Source organism: Octopus bimaculoides, chromosome 1, assembly GCF_001194135.2.
Source record: "Octopus bimaculoides isolate UCB-OBI-ISO-001 chromosome 1, ASM119413v2, whole genome shotgun sequence".
NCBI classification, from domain to species: Eukaryota; Metazoa; Mollusca; class Cephalopoda; order Octopoda; family Octopodidae; genus Octopus; species Octopus bimaculoides.
In genome coordinates this window covers 3,857,615-3,866,335 of record NC_068981.1, presented here as the reverse complement: position 1 = coordinate 3,866,335, position 8,721 = coordinate 3,857,615, and positions in this window count along the sequence as shown.

The following is an 8,721-nucleotide window of genomic DNA, read 5'->3' as shown; positions in this document are numbered from 1 at the left end:
CCTTGGTCTTTTACTGAATACAGAAACCGTAAGCATGCAGAAAATTCATGTGGGTGGGGGGCATGTATGTGTGTGTGCATGTGTGTGTGTGCATGTGTGTGTGCATGTATGTGTGTGTGTGTGTGTGTGTGCGCGCCTATACATCATTCATTTTTTACTCGTTTCAGTCATTGGACTGCAGCCAAGCTGGAGCACCACCTTGAAGGGTTTTAGTTGAACAAATCAACCCCAGTAATTATTTTTTTAAGCCTGAGACTTATTCTATCAGTCTCTTTTGCCAATTGCTAGATTATGGGGTCATAAACAAACCAACACCTATTGTCAAGTGGTGGAGAGACACAAAACACACACACATGCATATACACACACATGCATATACACACACACACATGCATACACACACACACACACACTCACATATCCAAATACATTTATCTCTTCTCACTTCTCTCTAAATAGCAAATAATCCCTGACTTCAAATACATAAAATGCCTTTTGACTTTTGCGCCTTCACACGTGGACACAACAAGATCAAAGGTTAAAGCATTTGACCTCTTGACTGCTTGACCTCTTCCTCACTCCCAAACCTAGCCCTTATCCTGTGCTCCATTTGGTTGTCTGTTCATTACTTACTCAAGTTAACCTCTACTTCACATCAACCTGTTACTCCCTAAACAAGTCAGAGTTACTGATGACTGTTGTTTGTAAATGCATCTATTGTCCTTTGACCCATTCAAGAATTTGGGCAGATGATTGAAACTGTCACAAGATGGCTACCAATTGTCACGGAGGTCATTAAATGGATGATATGGAGATGCTGGTGGTTGAAATGGGTTCTGGCTGCGGATAAATGATGCACAATATTTGTGGACCATTAACAGAAACTTTATTCACCACACAAAATATTTTCCTTGTTGTTCTTGAACTAATTACTCTTTCTACCACAGGCACAAGGTCTGAAATTTGCAGGAATGAGGTAAGTTGATCACACACACACACACATATATATATATATATATATATATATATATATATATATATATAAATGGATTATCCTTAATAAGACATTCCATTCTTGATGAGTTGGATGAGAATAAGCTGAGTTATAAGCATCAAAACCTGAAAGACATCATAAAAGACTTGGATGATTCCAGACAGCTCATAGATTTGCAAAGTTCTTCTTACATTCTTAATTACAGCTGTCTCTCCTGATTCCTCCGGTTTATAATTATACAAGACTGTTATCACTAATATTAGACAACAGACTGTTAATGTTTTACACAGAACTGTAGCCATCAACTAACTTGATCTGCCGAATGTAACACGAATCTTCTGTTGACATAGATAAGAGACATTTTACATGACAGCAATATCAAATATATTTTAAGTCTATTAATATGCTATAAACGCTAAGTACACTATATAACACATAATGATATTGGTTTTGTGTCTGTAATCAGAGTAATATGTTATTAAGAACAGGATTGTCAACAGTTCTGTTGATTTTATGAGTTATTATAGAATTCAATTGTTATTTTTCACAGCTTGTATTAAAATATTTACATTCTATAGTAATGCAGTTGAGACAATAGCAGAAACACTCACAGAAGATTTAACTCTTTTGTTGCCACATTTCTGTTGAAATAAACTGTTTTTTGCCTCACTTAGTTTTAAAAGTAATAAAGAATTTTGTAAAATACCTTTGTCATTATTCAGCTGGTGTTTGGAATATAAATTAACAAGAAATTTTTCTGGAAAGTTTTAATTTAGATCACTTTAACCCTTTTGGCACCATATTTTAATTCAGTTAATTTTAAGAGAATTGAAGAATTTTGTTAAAAAAATTCATCATTATTAATCTGGTGTTTGGAACAGAAATTAACATGAAATTTTGACGGAAAGTTTTTGTTTAAATCACTTAGAAACAAAAAGTTTGTAACATAGAACCAGGGGTGTCTCAAGTTGATAGCAAAAGGATTTAACCCTTTAGCAGTTAAACCACCCATATCCAGTCAAAATATTCTACTTGTTTTATGTTCAAATAGGTCAGATTTGGTCTCTCACACCAATCCTACAATATCTTTCTAAAAATTAATAGTTACCTCATCAAAATTTAATAGCTACGAGATAATGTCTGATTAATTTAAAACAGTGTGAATAAATAAGCATTAATTTGACAAAATAACGCTAAAGGATTAACTGTTTTACATGGTTGACTGTCTTATAATTTGCTCTTGGGAGTTCAATTTTCAGATGTACAGGGTGGCCCAAAAGTAGGCTTATCCAACTGTCTCTTTCACATTCATATATTAACAGTTTAGATCTTAAATTATAAAAAAAAAAGAACATGAAACCATTATTCTATTCTAATTTAGTTAATTTTGTCAAGCTTCCTTTTCAGTTTGTAAGATGGAAATTTAAATGTAATAAAACGTTTTAAAAGAAATTTAAAGTGCCTACGTGATAACTGTAAACCTACTTTTGGGCCATCTTGTATAGTGAGCAGTTAATTGCAAAAATGCAGACTTTTTTCAGATGCTACCATTTTATATTCCAAAATATTTTGAATAGACATGTCAAGAGATGACCAAAATATTTCCCCAAGATGTTTTTTGGACCACAAGAATAAAGCTACCAAGATTTACTGTTTTGGAAGAGTTTTGCGAAAGACACATATTTCCCCTGAACTGCCAGCGATGCCCTTCCCTTTCTCATATCTCTCATTGAAACCCTTCCTTTGTTGTAACTCACCATATCCACAGGCATGGCTGTGTGGTATTTACCATAAAAACCCATGTAATTTACGCACCTTTTTTTTTGCAAAAATAAAAATAAACTCTAGTGGGTGCGTAAATTACATGAGTAGATCGTTTTCAGAATTTGTTAAAAAATTTTTTTTGTTGAAAAAAAATGTACAAAATGTAAACATTCGTACTGGAAGTTGACTCATTTAATGTCAAAATAGGTTTTTACAGAAGAAATAATGGCTTAAATATAATGAAGTTGATTTTTATTTATGCTGGACGGTATAATGCTTACTTTTTCTGCATAAATTTACTAAAATCATTAAATGGCTAATTACGTTTTAAAGTCTGACATTCATGCAGGTAAAAATGGTCCAGGCCACGAAAAATTTTTTTCCCACGAGAGTCCTGGACCCCAGTAATGACCTCATTTGCATACAGCCAATCAGAGCTCACCTTGACCATGTCAAGTTAACAAACATTCTACCAAGTAAACTCAAGATGAACGGTTTTGTACGTTGACTGATCATCAAGTTATGCCTGATTTTAGAAGGAGGCAAGTAATTAAATAGATTTGCATCGATACCTATTATTGGATTTTGTTAGGGCCCCATATGGTAAAGATGTGGGTAGAGGGTGATGTGCTGGCAACCCTCTCCCCTTACTGTTTTACAAAGTAAACAACAACACAGAGGCAAAGGTAGCCATGGTTGGAACAAGAACAAGAACAACAAGCATTCTTAAAAGAGAAAAGAAGCAATGGTCATTCCTTATCCAAGTGATCTTACCTTATCTCCCATCACTTGTTATGTTCTCATAAATTAGTTTGATAGTTGAGCTCTGATTGGCTGTATGCAAATGAGGTCATAACTGTGATCCGGAACTCTCATGGGAAAAAACAGTTTCATGTCCTATCCATATTTTACATTGCTTGGAGTTTCTACCTATCACAAAGGAGCACCACTGACATACATAGTGATATGGATATTCCTGACTCAAAAAAATGTAATGATATGGATAATTTTGATTGTATATTTTTATTTTTGTCTGTCTATTTAGTAGGCACAGTTTTAAGTTTGTTGTACGGCTTATGCTAATTTTGAACATTGGCTTCATTACCATTAAGATACCTTCCAGCAGCTCTATTGCCACATTCAAATACATCATCATCATCATCATTTAACGTCTGCTTTCCATGCTAGCATGGGTTGGACGATTTGACTGAGGACTGGCGAACCAGATGGCTAACACAAGCTCCAATCTGATCTAGCAGAGTTTCTACATATTCAACATATTTAAATTCTCCTTCACAGTAAATAATTCATAAGTTCTGCCCTTACTGACAATAACAATAACGATACATTTTAAAAGTGTGAAAGGGATTAAAATTTCGATATTCCGTATCAAAGGTTCCGACAAGAATAGGTGGAAAAGAATTTTGTTTACATAATCAATTTGATCGGTCACTTACCTCTGTTGGTTGAGTAAAGTGTCATCCAAGCAGATGTTTATTGGTAATTAAACTTAATTTGCAACACCTGTGTGTATTTATCAGCTTTGATTTTGTTGGTAATTCTTATCAACAACTTTTCCTGTGATTGTGATTTGAGAAGACATAGTATAAAATCAGAGATAATCTCTTGTGAGCAAGAAATGTAAAATAAAGTTTATTATAAACAACACAAACACTTTGTAATTTAATAGCTTTCAATGTGATACCTGTTAAACAGAAATTATTTTTATTTGATGAAAATTTAATAAAATCTCATCATAAGTAAGTGAAATTGTGCTAAATACAACTAAATTGAAAACCTTCCCCCACCCCAGTCTTACTGTGTGGCACCTTGAGCAAGTGTCTTCTACTATAGCCTCGGGCTGACCAAAGCCTTGTGAGTGGATTTGGTAGATGGAAACTGAAAGAAGCCTGTCATATATGTGTGTGTGTTTGTCCCACACCACCGTTTGACAACTGGTGTTGGTTTGGTTATGTCCCCTTGACTTAACAGTTTTGCAAAATAAAGACCAATTGAATAAGCACCGGGCTTAGAAAAGCAAAATGTACTGGGTTTGATTTTTTTGACTAAAAAGATTCTTCAAGGTGATGCTCCAGCATGGCTATAGTCTAATGACTGAAACAAGGAAAAGATAAGAGATAATAATGAGCTTCTTGTATATAGTGCTGAGGGGTACTTGTCTTAGGGGTACTTAGGGGTACTACAGCTTGTCAGAAAAGGTGGAAAGGAGACGCATAAGTCAAATAAAGAAATACAGCAGTGAAAGCTAAGAAGTACTCTTTTACTTGGTTCAATCATTTGACTGCGGCCATGCTGGAGCACCACCTTTAGTCGAGCAAATTGCCCCCAGGACTTATTCTTTGTAAGCCTAGTACTTATACTATTGGTCTGTTTTGCCGAACCGCTAAGTTACGGGGACGTAAACACACCAGCATCAGTTGTCAAGCAATGGTGGGGGGACAAACACACACACACATATACGATGGGCTTCTTTCAGTTTCCGTCTACCAAATCCACTCACAAGGCTTTGGTCGGCCCGAGGCTATAGTAGAAGACACTTGCCCAAGGTGCCAGGCAGTGGGACTGAACCCGGAACCATATGGTTGGTAAGCAAGCTACTTACCACACAGCCACTCCTGCGCCTATGTACATACATAATACACAGAATAAAACACAATGTTCTTGCGATTGTACACAAAAACACAGCAAAAACATAGGAAACAAAACACGTAAATACCAAATGATATCTTAACTCTCTGATATTTATCTCTCCAAGTATAATGTAGAAGTTTGAGAACCATACTGTTATTTAAACAAGTTCATCAGTCACCACACTCTATCGAAGATGCACGGTAACATTTGCCTCTCATAACATACTAATTGATGTACCAGCCATGTTTAGCAAGAATTCTTCTGACGCCATTACACAATCTGAACATCACTTTTGTATTTTCATTGAAATTCAGTAGGTCTGATGATAACAATAATAATAATAATAATAATAATAATAATAATAATAATAATAATAATAATAATAGTATGTGATGAGGAAGAAAGAAAAGTCGATAGATATGACAGGTTGGCTTAGGAGGTTAAGCAGTTGTGGTCGTTGAAAAAGGTGGTAGTAGTACCTACAATTGTCGGATTCCTGGGAACAGTGAGTAAAAATCTCGAGAAGTACATGGAACAAATAGGGGCTGCAATAAGGGTGGAGCACTTGCAGAAAACAGCACTGCTTGGAACCGCTCGGATACTCTGGAAAGTGCTTGAAAAATAAGGGGTGTTACTTTAGTTCACTGGTAGTGAACAGCTGGCACCATGGTACATCTCCAGCATTAGAAGCTGTGCAAGGACAATAAATAATAATAATAATAATAATAATAATAATATTAATAATAATAATAATAATTCTTTAGTCATTGGAAAACACTTAAGCTATTTGTAATGATGCTTTCACAAAGCAACTCTACCAGGAAACAAATACTTTTTCTCTAAATTTCTCCATCTTCAATACAACAATTTATAATGTTACATTCATTTTCAGATATTCGATATCTATTTTCGTAGATTCAGGTGCAACAACAGTTTGTTATCACACAAATGCTAAAGTATATTGAAGCAGAAACAATCTTAACATATACCCTCACTAATGTAACATTATATATATATATACACTTCGTGAAAACAATATATCTGCCTAAGGATATTCCTTTAATATGCATCAGTCTCTCTCTCTCTCTTTCTCTCTCTCTCTCTCTCTCTCTCTCTCTCTCTCTCTCTCTCTCTCTGCCTGTTCAATCTATCTATCAATCTACAATCTTCAAAATTTGTACATACATGAAGACCTCATACACATACAAACACATACATATTCATACATGTGTGTATATATATACATACACACACACATACATATACATACATAATATACATACACATATACATATATATCATCAACATCAACAAACCACTACCACCATCACCATCGTTATCATAATCATTTAATGTCTCTTTTCCATGCTGGAATGAGTTGGATTGTTCTGGCACAGTTTCTACATCGAGACACCCTTCCTAATGCCAACCACTTTACAGGGAGGGAGTACTGGGTACTTTTAACATGACACCAGCACCAATGCTTTTCACTTGGCACCAAAACCAGTGTAAATTCTGTTATGGTGGACAGGTCTTCTTGAGTACAGCAAGGTGCCAGATCTCAATCTTCTGTCATCTCTTTTATAAGGCTCAGTTTCTTGAGATCCACCATCAGTATTTCATCACATGTCTTCCTGGGTCTCCCTCTTCTATACTCATAAAGTGGTTGGCACTTCTGCATGCAACCGTATACATCCATATGCATCACTTGACCAAACCAGTACAGTCTGGTACACTGCATCTAATTCCTCTTATTATTAACTTTTCTCCCAATAAACTAGCACTCTGTTGCACATGTACACCGACATTGCACATCCAGCAGAGCACACTAGCTTCATTCCTCTCTAGTTTTTGCATGTTCTCTGCATTCAAGCCCCACATCTCGCTATATATAACCCCTCCCCACACACACATACACACACATATACATATCTATATATTTATAATATATAACCTGTGCTGGTGGCATGTAAAAGCACCCATTACATTCTCAGAGTGGTTGGCATTAGGAAGGGCATCCAGCAGTAGAAACACTGCCAGATTGGATTGGAGCCAGGTGCAGCCCCTGAGGCTACCAGCCCTGGTCAAACCATCCAACCCATGCCAGCATGGGCAATGGATGTTAAATGATGATGATGATGATGATGATGATGATAATGATAATGATAATATATAAACACACACATATGTATATATATATATATATATATATATATATATATATATATATATATATATATATATATATATATATACATACATACATATATATATTTACCCATGTCAGTGGCACGTAAGAAGCACCATCTAAACGTGGCCAATGCCAGTGCCCCCAACTGGCTCCTGTGCCAGTGGCACGTAAAAAGCACTATCTGAACATGATTGATACCAGGCCCACCTGAGTGGATCCTGTGACAGTGGTATGTAAAAAACACCCACTACACTCTCAGAGTGGTTGGCATTAGGAAGGGCATCCAGCTGTAGAAACCTTACCAGATCAGATTGGAGCCTGGTGCAGCCGCTTGCTCTCCAGACCTCAGTCAAACCGTCATACATACATCCATCCATCCATCCGTCTCTACGTACGTACGTACATACACGTACACACACACACACACACATACATTTCTCAACCAGAAGGAGAAAACTAATTCAAAGACTACAGATCCAATCCAATCCACGTGGAAATCCATTAGTGTACAAAAAATTCATAATACAAGAAAATGGAATGAACCGGCTTTTATCCAAGTCACTACAACTGTTTCTGTGGATAAACACCAGCTGTCAGCTGCTGAGGATTTCACATATTTTACATGTTTATTATATAAATATTACATAAATACGACCCAGCAAAAGCTGTGTACTCACACATCTTCAGGTGAATGGCTTTGAGAACCATATGTATTATACACATACTTACATACATTTATACTCATGTACAGCTGTATGTAAATTTCATATACAGGTATACACACATACATATATATGTATACGTGTATGTGTATTTGTGTGTATGCGTGTGTATGGGTGCATGCGATTGTGTGAGCATGAAACAGCCCAAGTGGGTGAACAAAAGCTGGTTGTCTCATCAGATTGTAAACAACTGGAAACGTCAATGTTTATTCAGAAAACAGAAACAGACAACTGGCTCTCTCTCTCTCTCTCTCTCTTTCACACACACACACACACACACAACACATACATGCACAGAGCACACATGCATACACATCATACATATGTACACACACACACACAAGACAACACATACACACAGAACTACATTACACACGCATAAAACACACACATACATA